General features: G+C 36.2%; 1 protein-coding gene across 8 annotated transcripts in view; it reads left to right on the forward strand.

Moving 5' to 3' along the window:
* The window catches only part of IMMP2L (inner mitochondrial membrane peptidase subunit 2), an 896430-nt gene that overhangs the window by 659543 nt on the left and 214030 nt on the right, over window positions 1-22857 (forward strand). The gene's annotated exons all lie outside the window — the stretch shown is intronic.

A 22857-nucleotide genomic window follows, 5' to 3' on the forward strand; every position in this document is an offset into this window, starting at 1 on the left:
GCTTTGACTTTCTTACTACTTTCCTGAATTTACCCATAAACCAAAAGGTAGTGAATGCAGCTGCATAGAAAACAGCTTCCACAGCAGATGTCTTTACCTCCTCTCTGTCATGAGCCACATCTGGTCAAGTAGCAATTATTGTCAGTTCTGCCACCTGAGTGTCTGGACTCTTAACTTGTCTTCTACCATTCCAGCCTGGGAGTGTCTGTGTTCAGCACCAGTAACCTATTAAACATTCTCCCTTTTTGGGGTTTGGCCCCCACCTACCGCTCAGTTCCTCCCTCTCACTGTCGGCATGGTTCCTTCTGAAATACAAATCTGATTGCTCTTTCTTTGGAAACTTTTAAATGGCCAACAACAAAAACAACAAATTAATATAAAAACTTGATTACATGCCAGCACTGCCCAAAGTACTTTACATGTATTGTCGTGGCTGTGTCCTGGGACAGCAAATCTAGAAACGGTTACCAGCCATCACTTTTGGTATAATAATAAAGTTGATGTTGATTGAGAGCCTGTTTTGAGCAGGCACCATTCTAAGCACGTGTTTTATAATATTAACTCATCTAATCCTAACAACACCTGATGAATAACAACTTTTTTTTTAATTGTGGAAACTGTATCACTACATAAGGTTTAAGTAACTTGCCCAAGGTGGCATGGCTAATAAGTGGAGAGACAGCATTCACACCTAGGTAGGGTCCAGAGTCTGTGTTCTGAAACCCTGCTCGTATTGCCTTTCCTGATAGGCTCCCTGATTTAAGAGCCTAGATCACAGCACCTATCTGGTTTTTCTTTCCAACTGCAGTTTTCCTTGATGTTGTGTTCTCCTGTCTTCTCTTCTGTCACGCTGAACTAAACAGATGCTGTTCACAAATGAATCCTTCTCTTGGACCACCTTGATTCACTCAAGCTCTTCATTCCTTCTGTCAAACATCTGTCTGAGGTTATGACCCAGCATGCTCGCAGCTAAAAGGTTACGCTCTAGTAATGCTAGGTACTCTTGTTCCCAGTAGCTAAAATGTACAGCCTAAAAAAATCAGTGGTGGTTATTTCCAAACATGTTTGTGCCAGTTGTACCTGTTACTGTATACATTTACTTTAATTATTATATGACTTGATGAAACACAAATAAGAAAATAAAAACAGTCGAACGTCTTGAAAGACTAACTTACAATGAATTTTCTTTTTTAAATAGCTGTCCCGTGTGGTGAGACAACTGGGAAAGCCTGGGGAAAAATTTGTAAAAGTCTCAAAGGATTCTTTCTTCAGATTTTGTCACACATTGTCTTAAAGTTTTCACTCTGAGGTAAAGAAAATAAAACTTGGAATTTTATACAGGTGTAGTATGAGTATGGTTTAGAAAGCCTTGTTGGAGCTTCAGCTTGTGGACTTCTACCCAAAAAGAATGACTTCTTCTCTCAAGAGATTGAATTAATTGAGCATTCTATGTTTCATAATACAATGATGTGATTTAGAAAAGAATGTATATTTTTTTAGTATAATTTCATGTCTTGCCTACTTAAAAAATATTTATCTGACAAATATCAATATGGATTGTGTTGGATGAGAGGATTTCTAATGTCTCTGAAATGTGACACCACACTTACCATCATGCCCACCCACTAGCCAAACCACAGAATTCAGTGTTCTTCCAGTATTTACATATGTGGCCCTTTATGACCTCTCATTTTCTGCATTTGAAAGTGCTTCTCTTTTGTCTGATATGCCTTTGCCTACCCTTCTTTTTGCAAATTGATTCATCTGTTAGTTTTAGATATCACCTAATCTGCAGTTTCTTTCCAGACCTTTCAAGACTGGCTGTGTATTCCTCTAAATGTCTGTTAGAAACAACTACCCACCCCCCCCCCAAAAAAAAAAGAAAAAGAAACAACTACCCAGGAAAAACATATATTGTAATTAAAAATATGGAGGAAATGAATGTATTCAGCCTTTTTACTTTTTTTTCTCTTATGGGGAAGGCATGACAGGATAGTTTTATAAAAATATTAAGATATATAAATATAAGGATAAGTAATAAACTTTTCTAATCCTAGTGTCCTATCCAAGATAAATCTACAGGGCAATCACAGACATTATCATGACTTAATGATTAATGATATTATGGTGCTGAGGATAGAACCCATATGACAAAGGAATCATGCAAAATTTTGACTTGAGAATAAACAGCTCCAAAAACTTTTTAAAGTATTTTTAAGTATTGTGGTCAGTCTGAATATTTGTAAAAGGGAAAGCTGTTAGTAATAGATACACAACTGTAAAGCAGGTTATGAAATATGATACCTAACTAGCAGTAAACAGCAAAATGGGGTTTAGGTAGATGTAGTGGTTTCCATGGTAAGCCTATTTCATCTAATCAAAGTGATATTTTGTAATCATGAAAAGGATATAATTATAAGCATTTATTATCTAAGTGGGATGATTTTTGATAAGGGTGAAAAAGGATTGCTTTTATTAGAATGGGGTAGAAATCTAATCAGAAGGTATAAAGATTGTGTTAATTATGTGGTTCTGGTACTTATGAGGGAACATATGCTTCTCTTGGACTCACTTTCACTGGTAAATAGCCATTTAACCTAAGATGTGCTAGAGTTGTAAACCTGAAGTGCTTCAATGTTGGCCTTTCTTGGTGATATGTCTGTCTAGCAAGCCCGCAAAACAAGGGGGTGAGGTGAATGCTCTTAGGTCTCAAAAAGAATGGTCACCCCAAAATGAAGTGGTTACACACCATGTATACTGAAATATTGTCCCTGTAATCAGTAGGATCTTGGTATGTGTAGAAAGTAAGGGCTCCATTATGGATGAGATTAGTAGAATTGAATGTATCTGGAAGAATGGTTCTCACTGGCAGCTGAACATTCAGCTGTGTCCATTTTGCCCTGGGCAAGTCCTGTTAAGATAATTGTGTGTGAACTTGTCACTTTTTATTAACAACTTTCAACTGTCTCCCATTGCCTACAAAAATAGAGTGTATACTTCTTAGATTGATATTTAAGTTTCTCTACCATCAGTCCATCCCCAAATGTAACATACATTTGCTAGCTTCTTCTAAACTGCATTCTAGCCAAACCAAAGAATACAGGGATTTTATAACATGGATGCTTGATACACTTTATCATCTATGTACTTTTTGTCGCATTTTGTAGTGCTCATGCCCATACTTGTATTTTTCTAATTTCCCAGATCAAGTTCAGGTCAGCTGGAATTAATCTTTTTCTTAAAGGAGGATGGAATAGTCATTAAGTGCGCAGGCTTTTGTGTATCTGGGTTCAAATCCTTTATTATTTTCTTTGTTTGACAAAGCCTAAATTACTGTCATTTACTATACTACTTGGTCCATAATAAGTACTCAGTAGATAGTTCTTTATTATCATCATCATTATATCTCGCATCCAGTATTTATCATGTTCTGCTTTGCGTTGTAATTTCTATGTACATCATCTTTTGCACTATATTATAAGGTTCTTGAGGTCAGAGGCTTTGCCATACTTAACTTTTTAATCTTCCTAGGCACACTTCGATCAAATTAGTCTATAAAGTCCACAAAATGAATCCATTCAGATAGTGCTGGTGCCAGCGATCTAATTCTACATTGTATATATTTTGAGTTATTTTTGTTTATGACCATAAATTAATTTCATTTCTATAAACTATTCTTTAAGCCATTTCTGTAAACTATTTACTCTTTTTACTATCTGGTATGATCCTGAGGGAATTTCCTATCTAAAAATCTAAGACAAAATGATCCTCATTTTTCAAGATGGCAACTGATAGCCTTCTTAAAGTATCTTATACTCAATACCTATACTTATGTTTGATTCAAATTCTGTAGACATTTAATTTGTAAATGAAGTTTCCATCGATATGGGTAAAATGCCCATAAGGAAGACTATAAAGAGAAGCCTTGAAATTTGGTATTTACCATTTTGATTTTTAAAGGTCAATGAACACAGACTAAGTCAATCACTGTTGACAAACTAACCTCTCCAGGTCTCCAGTTGCTTATCTGTAAAATAACTGTGTTGTCTGAAGGTATCAAATCCTTTTCGATTTAAGATACTATATGATGCTATTGTTAAAAATGTGAAAAAGAGTAACCTTGATTTTTTTATAGTGTTATAAAGAGGACTATTATCAGAATTCACACTCACCTATTTAGTCAATATATATTTATTGAGCACCTATTGAGAATACAGACAGGTACCGTTTTAGGAATTAGGAAGCCAGGGTTGAACAAGACATTTAAAGTCTCTGCCTTCATGGAATTTACAGTCAAGTCCAGAAGATAGACAAAAATCAAGTAAGCCATAAGACCGATTATAAAGCCAGGAACAGATAGTGCTATGAAGAAAAGTGTGCTAAAGAGTAAAGGGTGACAAGAGGAGCTATTTTGGACAGAATATTTAAACGGGGACACAGAATGCAAAGATCATTCCATTCTGTGCAGAGAATAGCAAGTGCAGAAAAGGTCCAAAGTCCAGAGGACTCTTGGTGTGTTGGAGGAACATTGAAGAGGCTAGTGTGGATGAGGTAGAATGAGCAAGAGGGGTTGAGACTGAAGGTGTAGTGAGTAAACAGATCCTGTAAAACAGTGATTCCTGGAGGCAGGGAGGTTTTGTCCTCCCAGCCCCACCCTGGAGATATTTAGCAATGCTTGGTGACATTTTTGGCTGTCAAAACTGTGAAGGGGATGCTATTGACATCTAGCGAGTGGGAGCCCAGGATGCTACTAAACATCCTAAATTACAGAGGACAGCTCCTCATGACTAAGAATTTTCTGACTTAACCCATCTAGAGTGGCAAGACTGGGAATTCTTGGATGTAATGGCTTGGAGGTCACAATGAACAATTGGGATTTTATTCTGTGTGATGGGAAGCCATTGGAAACTTTTCAACAGGGCAGGGGTATGATCGGATTGGACTTGTGTGGAGAATGATTAAAAATAGTAGAAAATAGAGACATAAAAACCAGTGAGAAGGTGACTGCAGGAGTCCCGGAAGGAGAGGCTAGTGGCTTGGACCAGTATGGTAGTTAAGGAAGAAGGAAGTAGTTGTCGGACTTCAAGTATAAAGAAAAGTGAACCCTATTTTTTTTTTCTTTTTAGCTATGAATTTTCCCTCTGGTTTTAAGTTTCATACAGTGATTTATATTATTTAAAAATTTACTTTAAAAGGGCAGCAATTTATCTGCACAGCAGAATATCAAGAAGATGTGACTATGGAGGACTGACTCTTCAATTTATATGATGCAACAAAAGAGAAATCGTATCTTTTCAAGATTCACTTTATCCACCTGAATCCATTTTCTTAAAAGCCAGACATTCACCATCCAAACTCAGTGGATATAGAGAGCTATTTTATGCTGTTTAATATTATTCTGGGTTACGTTAGAAGTTTAATAAACCTCATTAAAAGTGATTTCCTGTTCTTTTGATCTGAATCGCACATTCTCTGAATACTGTTTTCCATAATGGAAAAAAACAGGCTTACAGTCAAGAACATATTTCTTGGAAGTTGAGAGGATTGCTCTTTGCTCTTTGAGGCTTAGGTCATTGATAGCAAATATTCAAAACTAAGTATGAAACAAAATACCCGAGAAGCTTTAGATAAACTTCATATTCACAACAAAACAACTTGGCATGCAGGCATTCTGACGCATAGCCTCTCATGCTTTGTAGCCCCTAGTATTCGTTGGTCAGGACTGTGCCACCACATCATAGTCCAATGTATGGAGAAAGAAAAACATGTCTGACTTTCAAGCAATTCACTCACATGTTTACATGGTACTCTGGTATTCTAGATATTATGGGTTTATAATACAGATTCATGTAGGCTGAAACAAGTAGGGCTTGAATTACCAAGTCCTCCTTTTTGGTACTTTCTAAAAGCTATTTTATTCATATTTATATTTTATGAAGAGTAATCTGTAGCTGTCAAATGTGTAATCTAGTATGGTGACTTTAAAGAAATCATTAGATTCTCTGTCTATAATACTATTTGTTTGAATGAAACTGTTAAATAAAGATGTATTAAGGAATATTCAGTTGGGAGAAATGATTGATGATTAAATGAATCCCTGCTGACATTAATTAGGTAGCTCTACTATTTTGCAATATTGGTCATGTAAAAAGAAAGATCTCAATTCAAATTTAACCAAATTCCAATTGCTTCTTGTGATGTAGTTATATTTGGAAATGTTATTGGTGGGTAATTAAAACTTAAAAAATAGTGATTTAAAAATTAATTACTAGTAATAAATTACTAGAGATTTAAAAATTAATTGCTAGTAATTAAAAAATTGATTACTAGTAATTAATCCAAAGTCTCATTAATTTTGTTTGTAGGAAATAAAGAAAATAGTATATATTCTTTTTAATGTTAAAAAGAATATTTAGAGTGAATGGAAGGAAAATTGTTCATATTTCCTCCAAGATTTAAGCATAATTGGACCTTACATTAAAAAGCACTGAAATGTGTTTCTTCCCCCCTCTACAACCAGCATGTGGGAAAAACCTACTGAAGTAAATGACAAATAATACAGATACCCAGGAAATTACTTTGAGAGAGGACTTTGTGAATAAGTGCAACAATACCATTTATAATAAACACTGATTTGTTTTGGAAAACAAAATTATGCATTATAAGCCCACCGTTTTATGTAAATTGTGCTTAAGTCGGTTAAGCCTTTGACTCTTGATTTGGCTCAGGTCGTGATCTCATGTGAGATCAAGCCCCATGAGACTCTGCACTGATAGTGTGGAGCCTGCTTGGGATTTTCTCTTTTCCTCTGTCTCTGCCCCTCCCCTGCTCGTGTGCACTCTCTCTCTCTCAAAATAAATAAATAAGCATTAAAAAAAATCCAGTTTAACAATAGGTAAATTGACTATGGTGTTTAAACCTTTGACATTTCATGTTTTTATCATGTTAGGAAAACCAACTTTAAATATATACAAGTTAGATACCTTCTTTACTACTTGGAGTTATCTTTTGTATATTCAGATAGCTTATACATTTATAATTATGACATAACTCAATAATATATTTACCTACTTAAATACTCTTCACTTAATATGATCTGGTATAAATTAATATTGGATATATTATAATAGCATTTAGAATATGAGAAAAATAAGAAGAATTAAGGAAAACAAGAGAAAAATTAATGATATCTTTAGAATGACATGACAAATATGTTTATTTTTTGTATACTATTATTATAATACAAAAAAGTCTTCATTATAAAATCTTTATCATAGCATTTATGATGCTATATATTGAGGAAATAATGCTCTATAAAAGAATGGGATTTGAGTTCCATACTGCCGTCTTTACCTGTTACCTTTTATCTATTCCTTCTTTATATCTTGATTCAAATATGCCTTTCCTGGCTATTCCAGACTAAAATAATACCATCCTTTGAATGCCTATGCAGTTAGCAACATTTGACATTTGTTCATTTATTAATTAATTCCTCTTTCATCAGTTATATTCTTGCAGATGCTTCCAATGTGTTAAATTTACTCTATGGTAGATTGTCATATGTATTTCACAGACTTTATCTGCTTATGAATCACAGTATAAGTTATAAACTTGGTAGTAGAGACAAGATCTTATTCTTTTCTGTGCCCTCACCCACCCTATTTATACTGTTTCACATAGTAGTCATTCGACATGTGTTTATAACAGGAATGAAAAAGCAGAGTCATGTTTCTCATAGGGTTCATAAACTTATCCTCATAAACTAACCATTACTCACAAGGTAACACAGGATAAACTGCCACCTCATTGCCAGATTGATCCGCACAGCCTAAATATGTATTATATACATGGCCTGATCTAGCAGGGGTGGAATCTAGTGCTTGATAAATATTGATATCTTTCTCAAATTTTCACTAACAATTACACTGATTTTTATGGGCAGCCATAGATATTGTAAATAATTATGTTTAACAGGAGAAAGCATTCTACATATTAAGGAAATTGTCACATCTACGCTCTTATAATCCAAATTTATTTTTCTTAAAAGTACATCAGGAATTTCATTAAAAAAATTCTTAGGTATACTAAGAGCATTCATATTAAATTTATAAAATTAATTCTGCAACTTTATTGTGAGAATGTATCAACCTAAGTTCTGGTTTAAATGAACTAAATAGATTTGCTCTGATCACCTAGCAACAATCTACAATCTATTTAGAGAATGACATTTCATTTTTCTCCAGTGAAAAGATGTTAAGACCTATTCTTTGAATCTCAAGTAGTTATGATCCATGGTGCAATGGAAAGGAAATTATAGAATCTGGTTATACAGTCTTTGCCCTGCCATTAACTAACTAGGTGACTTCACCTAAATGCTTTTTGTCTCTATTTTATGTATCCAAAAAAGAGTTTTATTAGATCACTGCTGGTGTCTTTCCAACTGTGATCTTAAGAAATGTCCTCACTTACAGGTAGCTCTAGATGATTCAACTTCCTAGAAATATTATCACCTAATTTGCTTAAATTCACCCTCTATTAATTACATACATTTCTCTTTTTTCTTAAATTACATACAATTCTAATTCAATACAAACTCCAAGGAAAAGAGTATTGAGTCTCCATACCTCAGCATTTTTATACAAAGCAAATGTAACAATTGGTAGCATTTAAAGTTAGAAAAGAGAATGGTTATATTGAACAGTGGAAAAGTTTATCATGTTGTTATAGCAGAGATCTTTGGACTTTTTAGAATATTGACCCTGACCATAGATTTTAATAAACAAAATTTAACTTTATTTATTAAAGAGTTTTAGGCTTACTACCCTGCTTCAGATACTTCCATAGGATAAAATAAACATCAGTGGTTTCATGATCAGGTCCTGTAGACACTTCATTCTCATTTCAGAGACCTGATCTCATTTGGGTACTAATATAGCTATTATTTATCTGATTTATCATTTTATTATTTATCAAATTGTCTTTATCCTTTTGTTTTATGTGTCTCTCTTATGAGCACCATGTAGCTAGAATTTTTATACAGTTGGACAATCATTTTTTTTCTAATTAGCTTTATTAATTCATCTACTTTAATTATGATTACTGGTGTACTTAAATACCGTCTTATTTGTGCTTTCTATTGATCCTGCTTTTTCTACTTGCTTTTTAATTTATTGAATTCTTTTGCATTAATGGAGGTGTTTTAATTCATTTTCTGTCTACTTATTAGGGAGTTATAGACTATATTTCCATTACAATTCCTAAAATGATTTAAATGCATGCTGAACAAAGTCCAAAGATAATAAATTCTTCACTAGAAAAATTTAAAATCCTTAGAAAATTTTATTTTAAATCAATTTCTTCCTTTTCTGCATGTTATTTATAAGTTGTGACATGGTAGACAGAGTGAGAGAGTAGGAATGGGGAGTGGAGGAAGGAGAGAGAGAGATCAGACAAGCTCTCTCTGCTCTCTTCTTATAAGGGCACTAATCTTTCATGAGGGCCCTACCCTTTTGCCCTCATCTAAACCTGATTATCACCCAAAGGTCCCAGCTCCATCTGGGAGATAGGGCTCCAGCATAAGAATTCTGAGTGTACATAACTTATCCAAAGCACAAGGTGATTCAAGTAAGAAAGAATAGTCTTTTTTTAAAAAAATGGTGCAAGAGGGGCGCCTGGGTGGCGCAGTCGGTTAAGCGTCCGACTTCAGCCAGGTCACGATCTCGCGGTCCGTGAGTTCGAGCCCCGCGTCAGGCTCTGGGCTGATGGCTCGGAGCCTGGAGCCTGTTTCCGATTCTGTGTCTCCCTCTCTCTCTGCCCCTCCCCCGTTCATGCTCTGTCTCTCTCTGTCCCAAAAATAAATAAAAAACGTTGAAAAAAAAAATTAAAAAAAAAAATGGAGCAAGAAAATTTGGATATCCCAAAGAAAGAAAGAAAGAAAGAAAGAAAGAAAGAAAGAAAGAAAGAAAGAAAGAAAGAGAACTTGAGCTTCCTTTTGTATTATATTAAAAAAGAAAAAAGTCCTAAAACTAGAAAAGTGGAAGAAAAATAGAAGAAAAGATTTGTGGCTTTGATTAGGCAAAGATTTCTTATGGCATAAAAAGCATGTATTATAAAAGAAAAAAATTGCTAAACAGACTCATTAAAATTAAAAATGTCTGTTCTTTGAAGAAAACTGTTAAGAAAATTTTTAAAAAAGGAAACATGCCACACGTCAGGAGAAATTATTTGCAAAAACATATATGTGATAAGAGTTATATCCAGACTATATAAAAAAGTTATACAACTCAATAATAAAAAGACAAACCACTGAATTTCATTTTTAAAACCGTAAATCATTCACCAAAGAAAGTAAATGACAAATAAATACTCAGAAACATTAGTAATTAGGGAAAAGCATATTAAAACTATTGTATGGCCCTAAAATGGCTAAAGTTGAAAGAGTGATAATTATCCAGTGTTGGTGAGGTGTGGAATACCTGAACTTACCCAAGACTTCAGTTACCATATGACGCAACCATTTCACTAACAGATATATACCCAAGCGAAATGAAAACATACATCCACACAAATACATATACTGAAATGTTCATAGTTGCTTCATTGATAAGAGTCCCAAATTGGAAACAACCCAAGTGTCCATAAACTATTGCTTGATAAACCAACAGTTCATTTAGATCATGAATTAATCTAAATACATTAGATTAATTTAAGCAAACCAGAAATAAAAGAATACATGTTGAATAATTTCATATGTAGAAAAGTCTAGGAAGGCAAAACTGTAGTAATAGAAAGCATCTCAGTCCTCAGTCCAAGTACCTGGAGCCAAGAATGGGAGTCAGGCAGATTTGCCTGCCGAGGGGCCTGAGGAAACTTTATTGGATAATTCAAGTGTTTTAGATCTTGATCTAGTGATTATAGGACTATATAGATTGCTAAAACTCATTGAATTGCATACTTGAAATGTTTGTGTTATATTTCATGTAAATTATACCCTAATATGGGAACTCTGCTGTTTAATGGTTAGTCCTTTGAAGATAATCTTTTTTTCCCCTGGAAGCTTCTCAGAAATTTGTCGTTGGGGGGGAAGAGGGTCTTTAGGGTTCTACCAACTCATTATGTTATAGCGAGGTGTGGTTTCTTTGTACTTGTCCTGCTGTTGGTTCACTTTGCAGAATCTGTGAATTTATGCTTTCATCAATTATGAAAAGTTCTCTACTACTGTCTCTTCAAATATTGTTTTTCCTTGTTTTATTTTCTTCCTTTGGAACTTTGATTACACTTATGTTACATTTTCTAGTAATGTCCTCCATGTCTCTTAACATCTCTTACATTTTCTTATATTTCTTTACCTCTCATTTCTAAATTCTAAGTAACTTTTTTAGATATATATTACAGTTCATTACTTCTTTCTTTAGCTTTCAGTAATCTGCTTTTCTGTCCACATATTTAATCATCTACAGTTGACCTTTGAACAACATGGATTTGACCTGGGTGGGTCCTCTTATATGTAGATTTGTTTTGATAAACATATAATACTACTATAAATGTATTTTCTCTTCATTATGATTTTCTTAATAACATTTTCTTTTCTGTACTTACTCTTGTAGAAATTCAGTATAGAATACATATAACATACAAAATACATGTATTTTGTGAGTTGACTGCTTATGTTACCAGTAATGTTTCTGGACAACAGTAGGCTATTAATAGTTAAGTTTTGGGGGAGTCAAAAGTTTTATGAGGATTTTCTACTGCACTGGGGGTCAGTGCCCAACCTCCACATTGTTAAAGGGCCACTGCCATTTTAAAATTTAGAAGTGTTAGGGGAGCCTGGGTGGCTCAGTCAGTTAATCAACTGACTTCAGCTCATGTCATGATCTCATCGTTCGTGAGTTTGAGCCCCACGTTGGGCTCTATGCAGACAGCTCAGAAACTGGAGCCTGTGTCTCTCCCTCTCTCTCTGCCGCTCCCCCACTCACACTTTGTCTCTCTCTCAAAAATAAATAAATGTCAAAAAAATATTTAAATACATAGAAGTGCTATTTGATTCTTTTTCAAAGGTCCTTCAAAATAGGGTAATGTTTCTTGCTCATTTTTTAAAATTCCCTTTTTAATTTTTAAAAATATTTAAATATGTATAATTTATATTTTATGTTTGATAAATCCAGTATTTTAAGTCCCTGGTGGTCTAATTCTGCTGTTTATTGTTTGTCTTGACTCATTAATACTGGCTATTTCCTGGTGAGTTGTGTTGTTTTGAATTATGAGCTCTTACTGGCTGGGACTTATCTATAGCAAACTCTGAAATGAAGGATTATTCTTGAATAATCTTAAATTTTCTTCTGCCAGATTCCTAATAATTCAGAGTTAATTCTTAACTTTGTTAGACCATACAAGCAGTATGAATTTGAACTCCTATCTTATCTGAGAGCAGGACAAGGATTCTCAAGGGAGAATTATTGTCTCTTCTTTTTATTTATTTATTTATTTATTTTTTTTTAAATTTTTTTTGTTTTTAGTATATGAAATTTACTGTCAAATTGGTTTCCATACAACACCCAGTGCTCATCCCAAAAGGTGCCCTCCTCAATACACATCACCCACCCTGCCCTGCCTCCCACCCCCCATCAACCCTCAGTTTGTTCTCAGTTTTTAACAGTCTCTTATGCTTTGGCTCTCTCCCACTCTAACCTTTTTTTTTTTTTTCCTTCCCCTCCCCCATGGGTTTCTGTTAAGTTTCTCAGGATCCACATAAGAGTGAAACCATATGGTATCTGTCTTTCTCTGTATGGCTTATTTCACTTAGCATCACACTCTCCAGTTCCATCCACATTGCTACAAAAGGCCATATTTCATTTTTTCTCATTGCCACGTAGTATTCCATTGTGTATATAAACCACAATTTCTTTATCCATTCATCAGTTGATGGACATTTAGGCTCTTTCCATAATTTGGCTATTGTTGAGAATGCTGCTATAAACATTGGGGTACAAGTGCCCCTATGCATCAGTACTCCTGTATCCCTTGGGTAAATTCCTAGCAGTGCTATTGCTGGGTCATAGGGTAGGTCTATTTTTAATTTTCTGAGGAACCTCCACACTGCTTTCCAGAGTGGCTGCACCAATTTGCATTCCCACCAACAGTGCAAGAGGGTTCCCGTTTCTCCACATCCTCTCCAGCATCTATAGTCTCCTGATTTCTTCATTTTGGCCACTCTGACTGGTGTGAGGTGATATCTGAGTGTGGTTTTGATTTGTATTTCCCTGATAAGGAGTGACATGAGCATCTTTTCATGTGCCTGTTGGCCATCCGGATGTCTTCTTTAGAGAAGTGTCTATTCATATTTTCTGCCCATTTCTTCACTGGGTTATTTGTTTTTCGGGTGTGGAGTTTGATGAGCTCTTTATAGATTTTGGATACTAGCCCTTTGTCTGATATGTCATTTGCAAATATCTTTTCCCATTCCGTTGGTTGCCTTTTAGTTTTGTTGGTTGTTTCCTTTGCTGTGCAGAAGCTTTTTATCTTCATAAGGTCCCAGTAATTCACTTTTGCTTTTAATTCCCTTGCCTTTGGGGATGTGTCAAGTAAGAGATTGCTACGGCTGAGGTCAGAGAGGTCTTTTCCTGCTTTCTCCTCTAAGGTTTTGATGGTTTCCTGTCTCACATTCAGGTCCTTTATCCATTTTGAGTTTATTTTTGTGAATGGTGTAAGAAAGTGGTCTAGTTTCAACCTTCTGCATGTTGCTGTCCAGTTCTCCCAGCACCATTTGTTAAAGAGACTGTCTTTTTTCCATTGGATGTTCTTTCCTGCTTTGTCAAAGATGAGTTGGCCATACGTTTGTGGGTCTAGTTCTGGGGTTTCTATTCGATTCCATTGGTCTATGTGTCTGTTTTTATGCCAATACCATGCTGTCTTGATGATGACAGCTTTGTAGTAGAGGCTAAAGTCTGGGATTGTGATGCCTCCTTCTTTGGTCTTCTTCTTCAAAATTACTTTGGCTATTCGGGGCCTTTTGTGGTTCCATATGAATTTTAGGATTGCTTGTTCTAGTTTCGAGAAGAATGCTGGTGCAATTTTGATTGGGATTGCATTGAATGTGTAGATAGCTTTGGGTAGTATTGACATTTTGACAATATTTATTCTTCCAATCCATGAGCAGGGAATGTCTTTCCATTTCTTTGTATCTTCTTCAATTACCTGCATAAGCTTTCTATAGTTTTCAGCATACAGATCTTTTACATCTTTGGTTAGATTTATTCCTAGGTATTTTATGCTTCTTGGTGCAATTGTGAATGGGATCAGTTTCTTTATTTGTCTTTCTGTTGCTTCATTGTTAGTGTATAAGAATGCAACTGATTTCTGTATATTGATTTTGTATCCTGCAACTTTGCTGAATTCATGTATCAGTTCTAGCAGACTTTTGGTGGAGTCTATCGGATTTTCCATGTATAGTATCATGTCATCTGCAAAAAGCGAAAGCTTGACTTCATGTTTGCAATTTTGATGCCTTTGATTTCCTTTTGTTGTCTGATTGCTGATGCTAGAACTTCCAGCACTATGTTAAACAACAGCGGTGAGAGTGGGCATCCCTGTCGTGTTCCTGATCTCAGGGAAAAAGCTCTCAGTTTTTCCCCGTTGAGGATGATGTTAGCTGTGGGCTTTTCATAAGTGGCTTTTATGATCTTTAAGTATGTTCCTTCTATGCCGACTTTCTCAAGGGTTTTTATTAAGAAAGGGTGCTGGATTTTGTCAAAGGCCTTTTCTGCATCGATTGACAGGATCATATGGTTATTCTCTTTTTTTTTTTGTTAATGTGATGTATCACGTTGATCGATTTGCGAATGTTGAACCAGCCCTGCATCCCAGGAATGAATCCCACTTGATCATGGTGAATAATTCTTTTTATATGCTGTTGAATTCGATTTGCTAGTATCTTATTGAGAATTTTTGCATCCATATTCATCAGGGATATTGACCTGTAGTTCTCTTTTGGCTTAGGAATCAAAGTAATACTGGCTTCATAGAATAAGTCTGGAAGTTTTCCTTCCCTTTCTATTTCTTGGAATAGCTTGAGAACGATAGGTATTATCTCTGCTTTAAACGTCTGGTAGAACTCCCCTGGGAAGCCATCTGGTCCTGGACTCTTATTTCTTGGGAGATTTTTGATAACTGATTCAATTTCTTCTCTGGTTATGGGTCTGTTCAAGCTTTCTATTTCCTCCTGATTGAGTTTTGCAAGAGTGTGGGTGTTTAGGAATTTGTCCATTTCTTCCAGGTTGTCCAATTTGTTGGCATATAATTTTTCATAGTATTCTGTGATAATTGTTTGTATCTCTGAGGGATTGGTTGTAATAATTCCATTTTCATTCACGATTTTATCTATTTGGGTCATCTCCCTTTTCTTTTTGAGAAGCCTGGCTAGAGGTTTGTCAATTTTGTTTATTTTTTCAAGAAACCAACTCTTGGTTTCATTGATCTGCTCTACAGTTTTTTTAGATTCTATATTGTTTATTTCTGCTCTGATCTTTATTATTTCTCTTCTGCTGGGTTTAGGCTGCCTTTGCTGTTCTGCTTCTATTTCCTTTAGGTGTGCTGTTAGATTTTGTATTTGGGATTTTTCTTGTTTCTTGAGATAGGCCTGGATTGCAATGTATTTTCCTCTCAGGACTGCCTTCGCTGCATCCCAAAGCGTTTGGATTGTTGTATTTTCATTTTCATTTGTTTCCATATATTTTTTAATTTCTTCTCTAATTGCCTGGTTGACCCACTCATTCGTTAGTAGGGTATTCTTTAACCTCCATACTTTTGGAGGTTTTCCAGACTTTTTCCTGTGGTTGATTTCAAGCTTCATAGCATTGTGGTCTGAAAGTATGCATGGTATAATTTCAATTCTTGTAAACTTATGAAGGGCTGTTTTGTGACCCAGTATATGATCTATCTTGGAGAATGTTCCATGTGCACTTGAGAAGAAAGTATATTCTGTTGCTTTGGGATGCAGAGTTCTAAATATATCTGTCAAGTCCATCTGATCCAATGTATCATTCAGGACCCTTGTTTCTTTATTGACCGTGTGTCTAGATGATCTATCCATTTCTGTAAGTGGGGTGTTAAAGTCCCCTGCAATGACCACATTCTAATCAATAAGGTTGCTTATGTTTATGAGTAATTGTTTTATATATCTGGGGGCTCCGGTATTTGGCGCGTAGACATTTATAATTGTTAGCTCTTCCTGATGGATAGACCCTGTAATTATTATATAATGCCCTTGTTCATCTCTTGTTACAGCCTTTAATTTAAAGTCTAGTTTGTCTGATAGAAGTATGGCTACTCCAGCTTTCTTTTGGCTTCCAGTAGCATGATAAATAGTTCTCCATCCCCTCACTCTCAATCTAAAGGTGTCCTCAGATCTAAAATGAGTCTCTTGTAGACAGCAAATAGATGGGTCTTGTTTTTTTATCCATTCTGATACCCTATGTCTTTTGGTTGGCACATTTAATCCATTTACATTCAGTGTTATTATAGAAAGATACGGGTTTAGAGTCATTGTGATGTCTGTATGTTTTATGCTTGTAGTGATGTCTCTGGTACTTTGTCTCACAGGATCCCCCTTAGGATCTCTTGTAGGGCTGGTTTCGTGGTGACAAATTCCTTCAGGTTTGTTTGTTTGGGAAGACCTTTATATCTCCTTCTTTTCTAAATGACAGACTTGCTGGATAAAGGATTCTCGGCTGCATATTTTTTCTGTTTAGCACACTGAAGATATCGTGCCAAGCCTTTCTGGCCTGCCAAGTTTCAAAAGAGAGATCAGTCACGAGTCTTATAGGTCTCCCTTTATATGTGAGGGCACGTTTATCCCTTGCTGCTTTCAGAATTTTCTCTTTATCCTTGTATTTTGCCAGTTTCACTATGATATGTCGTGCAGAAGATCGATTCAAGTTACGTCTGAAGGGAGTTCTCTGTGCCTCTTGGATTTCAATGCCTTTTTCCTTCCCCAGTTCAGGGAAGTTCTCAGCTATAATTTCTTCAAGTACCCCTTCAGCACCTTTCCCTCTCTCTTCCTCCTCTGGGATACCAATTATGCATATATTATTTCTTTTTAGTGTATCACTTAGTTCTCTAATTTTTCCCTCATACTCCTGGATTTTTTTATCTCTCTTTCTCTCAGCTTCCTCTTTTTCCATAACTTTATCTTCTAGTTCACCTATTCTCTCCTCTGCCTCGTCAATCCGAGCTGTCGTCGTTTCCATTTTGTTTTGCATTTCATTTAAAGCGCTTTTCAGCTCCTCGTGACTGTTCCTTAGTCCCTTGATCTCTGTGGCAAGAGATTCTCTGCTGTCCTGTATACTGTTTTCAAGCCCAGCGATTAATTTTATGACTATTATTCTAAATTCACTTTCTGTTATATTATTTAAATCCTTTTTGATCAGTTCATTAGCTGTTGTTATTTCCTGGAGATTCTTCTGAGGGGAATTCTTCCGTTTGGTCATTTTGGATAGTCCCTGGAGTGGTGAGGACCTGCAGGGCACTTCCCCTGTGCTGTGGTGTATAACTGGAGTTGGTGGGCGGGGCTGCAGTCTGACCTGATGTCTGCCCCCAGCCCACCGCTGGGGCCACAGTCAGACTGGTGTGTGCCTTCTCTTCCCCTCTCCTAGGGGCGGGATTCCCTGTGGGTTGGCGTGGCCCGTATGGGCTACTTGCACGCTGCCAGGCTTGTGGTGCTGGGGATCAGGCGTATTAGCTGGGGTGGGTAGGCAAGGTGCACGGGGGCAGGAGGGGCAGGCTTAGTTCGCTTCTCTTTAGATGATCCACTTCAGGAGGGGCCCTGTGGCAGCGGGAGGGAGTCAGATCTGCTGCCGGAGGTTTGGCTCCGCAGAAGCACAGAGTTGGGTGTTTGCGCGGAGTGAGCAAGTTCCCTGGCAGGAACTGGTTCTCTTTGCGATTTTGGCTGGGGCATGGGCGGGGAAGATGGCGCTGGCGAGCGCCTTTGTTCCCCACCAAGCTGAGCTCTGTCATCCGGGGCTCAGCAGCTCTCCCTCCCTTTGTCCTCCAGCCTTCCCGCTTTCTGAGCAGAGCTGTTAACTTACGACCTCCCAGACGCTAAGTCGCGCTTGCTGTCAGAACACACTCCGTCCGGCCCCTCCACTTTGCCAGCCAGCCTCGGGGGCTCTGCTTGGCCGGCGAGCCGCCCCTCCGCCCCGGCTCCCTCCCGCCAGTCCGTGGAGCGCGCACCGCCTCGCCGCCCTTCCTACCCTCTTCCGTGGGCCTCTCGTCTGCGCTTGGCTCCGGAGACTCCGTTCTGCTAATCCTCTGGCGGTTTTCTGGGTTCTTTAGGCAGGTGTAGGTGGAATCTAAGTGATCAGCAGGACGCGCAGTGAGCCCAGCGTCCTCCTACACCACCATCTTCCCTCCCCGAATTATTGTCTCTTCTAGATGCCAACCCTAGATAGACAATTGTCCTTCTTGTTTTCCTTTCCTGATTACCATCAAGACCTTTTTTTTTTCCCCCCTAGTCCAGTCTGTCAGTGATGATGATGATAGAAGGGATCTGGTTCCAATTCCTGATCTGGCTGATTCCTGAGCCGGTGATACCTACTCCCTTCAGGACAATAAAAATCCAGGTGTCTAGGATCCAGAGTGTAGTATACACACTCAGGGTAGCACTGCTTTGGACAATGAGGATAATCAGTATAATCATTTGAAAAATATAGAAATAAAAATACTTTGGGGTGCCTGGGTGGCTCAGTTGGTAAAGCATCTGACTTCGGCTCTGTTCATGATCTCATGGCTTGTGAGTTCGAGCCCCGCATTGGGCTCTGTGCTGACAGCTCAGAGCTTGGAGCCTGCTTCTGATTCTGTGTCCCTCTCTTGCTCTGCCCCTCCCCCACTAGTGCTCTGTCTCTCTAAGAATAAATGAAGCATTAAAAAAAATTTAAAAAAAAAGAAATAAAAATATTTTAATAAACCATGAATTATTACTATTAATTACCTAAGTTAAGAATGTGTCTTCGTGCATGTGTGTATTTGGGAAATATTTTAAATATGAATTTGTTTCCTACTTGTATTAAGGATTATGTTGATAATTTTGTATTCAACTGATGACACTCAAAAGACTGAGATTTTTTTAAAAAATGTTTCCAAGGTCAAATCAAATTGGAGGCAATCATTTTTCATTCCATTTATAAGACCTAGGTAACTTGTCTTGGTAAAGCTAGTACTAAAAATGCCTCTTTGTAGACAGGTAGTTAAAATACCATACAGAACTCATTTTTGACTGTCAAACCAAAATTATTTGCAACCCATAGATACATACAACCTTGTATGCTGACACCTCACTTAACTGTTAAATCACCTAAAAGATTATCTTGTCTTTCTTTTATGTGAATTCAGAAGCACAAAGCTATTTAAAATTCCTTCTCCAGAGGAATTCTATTAGGAGTATTATATTTCTTTGGCAGTCCTAAAAGGAACCAGCTCGATATTTTAACATCATATTTTTTAAAGATACTTTGGGTTATTTTTTAAAAAGTTAGATTGTAACCTGAGAAATATGCACTATGTAAATGGAGTGAATTTTATCAGAGTGCTACAGTTCAAAGTGTTCTTTCACACCTGTCTGGTATTGAGGTAAACCACTCCTATTAGCACTGTGACATTCAAAAATGCAAGTGATTAGTTGGTGAAAAAACACAAATAGAGAGTTTTTTCACCTACTACTCTCTGCATATTTAAATATGCACAAACAGATAGATTGTATTTTCACATATAAATTTTAGAGTATCCCAGAAGGGCATACGAATAAAAAGGAAAAAAAAAGATTTATTGTACCATAAAAAATAGTCTATAGTCACAGTGAAACTGTGAGGAAAAGAAATTATTGAAGCGTAGCTCAGGTAATTTTAAGACACTGATGCTAATAGATAGTGGAGGCTGAACACATTCTGAATTTTGAAAAGAAAGAAAATAGTGGACAAAGGAAGACAATAGCAATAATAACTACCACTTATTGGGTTCTACTGTATATCAGAAGTATACTGAGTGCTTAAAAAAAGTCTCAAATATAAGAGAGTCCATTTATCAAGTGTTTAATACATTCCACTTTATTCATAGAACAACTTTTTGAGTTAGGTACTGTTATTTGGTCCATTCTCCAAATGAGAAAACTGACAAGTTGTATCAACTTGCCCAAGGTCACATGAAGTTGAAAGAGTTAAGCCAGATATAAAAGCCACAAAAGGCTGATTGCAGAAACTATGCTCTACAGTAACCTCTCCATTATAGTCTCATTTAACTACTGACCTTCCTCTCAACCCAGTTAGAGTATGTCTTATTCCTCCTGTTTTAAAGATAGGCACATGGAGGTAGAAATTTAGTAACTTGCACAAGATTGCTTATGAGTTATGGTAGCGAGATTAAAACTGGTTTAGTCTGGTTCCAGACTCTGAACTTTCCATTCTGTTATTCTGCTTTTGTTGCAGTATTCTTCATTCTTCAGTTATTCATTTGATCATTTATTCAACAAATAATTGTTGAGTGTTTTGTACAATGCTTTCTTCTGGGCTCTAGCAATACAAAGAAAGTGAACAATGCAACGTGCGGAAGTTTACATTCTGGGTGGGGGGAGATAGCCAATAAACAAAGAAACCAGCAAGTGAATGTCAAGTGTTAGTAGCTGCATTGTAAGAGGCTAGAAAATGATGGGAAGATGGGTGTATTTACATATTTTAGATAAGATGGTCAATGCAAAGAAATTGTGACTGTCACTGGTAATTTTATGATACTGTCACTTTCTATCACAAGTATCTTGACTCCTCAGTTCATACGATACTGAAATTCAATCTGACTTTTATATCATTCTTCTGGTTTCCAGAAGACTCTGCTTGTTAACATCTACCATTTCATTGCAGAAATGATTTTATGCTGGTTTTATTTCATAATTCTGCTTGAAGAGACAAAATGGGCGATTGTTTTCTTTCTAACTATTCTAAATAGCCAGCTTAATAAGGTGAACAAATGTTTGGACTTATTAGGAGAGTCTGCCTTGCCAACAATTAAGTAAAAGGGTCTTCTCCCATCATTAACAGTTGATGTGGGATATTAGTTCTTAGAGGCACTCTCATGATAAAAGCAGTATTGATGTCAAGAACTAATTGACAGATTTTAATTGAACACTTATATTACAGAGTATATGATGGTGAGATGTTTTCAACTTGTTTTTGCTTTTCTTTTAAAAAGCTGAAACTCTTCTTCCTAGTAGTAATTAAAAATAAACGACAGTCATTAACTTACTGTGGGCTTCTAATGGCTACAACAATGCTTCCTTGCATGAATGATTTACTGATCTCAAGCAAAGTAATTCAACACTGAAGTTATCTTGAAAATTAAAAACCATTCTAGATAATGAATAGTTTGATTTCTATAGCACCAATTTATGTGTAGTCTTCCTTTTATATGTATTCTTCTGCACATATACAACTTGCTAACTAACAGAAATGGTCTGAAAGGGACTCTACCTTAAAGAATAGCTCACAAAGCTCAGTTTTTGTGCTTAACTCTATAGACTTGGGGGTGACGTTTACTCATTCATTCATTCAACCAACATTTATTGAGAAGCTTCTTTAGGTTAGGCATTTCCCAAAATGTTTGTGGAGTAAAAGAAGAAAAAAAAAAGGACAGACTCTTCCCCCAAAAGAATTTATTATTATAGAATTGGGTAATATTTTATTCTAATCTCATTCCTTTTATTAAATTGGTTGTATCATAATTTCTTTAACCATTCCCATGTTGTGGAATATTTAGGCTATATATATATCATATATATATATGATATATATATCCTTTATATATATATAAAGCTTGTGTTGAGAATGTGAGGGTGATTTTGCTGCGATATTTCTCACTCCATTGTTCAACAAGGTTGTTTCCACCCATCTGGCTAGGTGGATGTCCCCTTCCTCCCTCACCGCTCCCTGTGTGTCCCTCCTAAAGCTGCTCCCTCTGTCAAAGTGGATGACCTTCCCAGATAGAGTTCTTCTGTCAAGTGTATGGGAGTAGCTGCACTCCCCTGCTGAAACCTCCAAACGAGCTCCCCAGGTCCATTTGTAGAACAGAAGGCTGTCAAGCTTCTAAGATTCCAGACACATCCAAATGAGGCACTGCATGTGGCAGTCTACCTTTCTTTTAAAAAACAAAACAAACAAAAAACTTGTGTTGAATACTCCTGATAAGTATTTGTTCACATTCTGATTGTTTCTTTGGAATGGATTTCTGCCAGCATAATAACTTAAGTCAAAGGCATATACATTTTAGCCTATTAACAAATTTGCTGAAAAATAAGCCCCAAATTGTAAAATAGGAGAAAATGTTGTATCATTTTATATTGTCACCAATAGTGTATGAGAGAGCCTTTCCTTATTCCATTTCCTTGTCAGCCTTAAGAATATAGAATGTTCCACTAAATGTGTATCATTGATCATCAATCTTTAAACAGTCTTCAAAATTGTTAAAAAAGTTCATTTTAAAGGATAATTTATGAAATAAAATAATACTGATCAAAACAATTTTAGCTGATACTGATAGTTTCAATCTGACAAGATATCATTCAGGTTTTTGTTGTTGTTGTCTTTTTTATATGCTTACTTTTAGAGTATTAAGACATTATGAAAAATGCTGTTGGTTTGAGAAGTTTATTTGACTAAAGAAATAAAGATTACAGCTGATCAAGTTGAACATTGACATAAAAGCAAATGTCAGAAAATAAATAGATCTATATTTTGTTAGAGCTTATTTCATAAAAATATATCTAGGATATTGAGAATTAAATATAGTAGTAAAACTTTGTATTTGGTGCTAGTGCATTTT

This window comes from Neofelis nebulosa, chromosome 4 (genome assembly GCF_028018385.1).
Source record: "Neofelis nebulosa isolate mNeoNeb1 chromosome 4, mNeoNeb1.pri, whole genome shotgun sequence".
Taxonomy (NCBI): Eukaryota; Metazoa; Chordata; class Mammalia; order Carnivora; family Felidae; genus Neofelis; species Neofelis nebulosa.